Source organism: Schistocerca americana, unplaced genomic scaffold (assembly GCF_021461395.2).
Source record: "Schistocerca americana isolate TAMUIC-IGC-003095 unplaced genomic scaffold, iqSchAmer2.1 HiC_scaffold_867, whole genome shotgun sequence".
NCBI lineage: Eukaryota > Metazoa > Arthropoda > Insecta > Orthoptera > Acrididae > Schistocerca > Schistocerca americana.
Genome location: NW_025726639.1, coordinates 35001 through 35528, shown reverse-complemented (window position 1 = coordinate 35528; position 528 = coordinate 35001). Strand labels below are relative to the sequence as shown.

Sequence of the window (528 nt, the reverse complement as noted above, 5' to 3'; positions counted from 1 at the left end):
TCTAGTTGACGCAGCTCCCTGGTTGATCCTGCCAGTAGTCATATGCTTGTCTCAAAGATTAAGCCATGCATGTCTCAGTACAAGCCGCATTAAGGTGAAACCGCGAATGGCTCATTAAATCAGTTATGGTTCCTTAGATCGTACCCACGTTACTTGGATAACTGTGGTAATTCTAGAGCTAATACATGCAAACAGAGTCCCGACCAGAGATGGAAGGGACGCTTTTATTAGATCAAAACCAATCGGTCGGCTCGTCCGGTCCGTTTGCCTTGGTGACTCTGAATAACTTTGGGCTGATCGCACGGTCCTCGTACCGGCGACGCATCTTTCAAATGTCTGCCTTATCAACTGTCGATGGTAGGTTCTGCGCCTACCATGGTTGTAACGGGTAACGGGGAATCAGGGTTCGATTCCGGAGAGGGAGCCTGAGAAACGGCTACCACATCCAAGGAAGGCAGCAGGCGCGCAAATTACCCACTCCCGGCACGGGGAGGTAGTGACGAAAAATAACGATACGGGACTCATCCG

At 50.4% G+C, this 528-nt stretch overlaps 1 non-coding gene across 1 annotated transcript in view; it reads left to right on the top strand.

Annotated features, from left to right (window-relative positions):
* The first annotated feature begins 15 nt into the window (after window positions 1-15).
* LOC124591668 overlaps window positions 16-528 on the top strand; it is a 1890-nt gene continuing 1377 nt past the window's right edge. Inside the window, exon 1 of the ribosomal RNA XR_006977216.1 lies at window positions 16-528. This exon is cut by the window's right edge and continues 1377 nt beyond it. This is a non-coding gene — a ribosomal RNA (small subunit ribosomal RNA).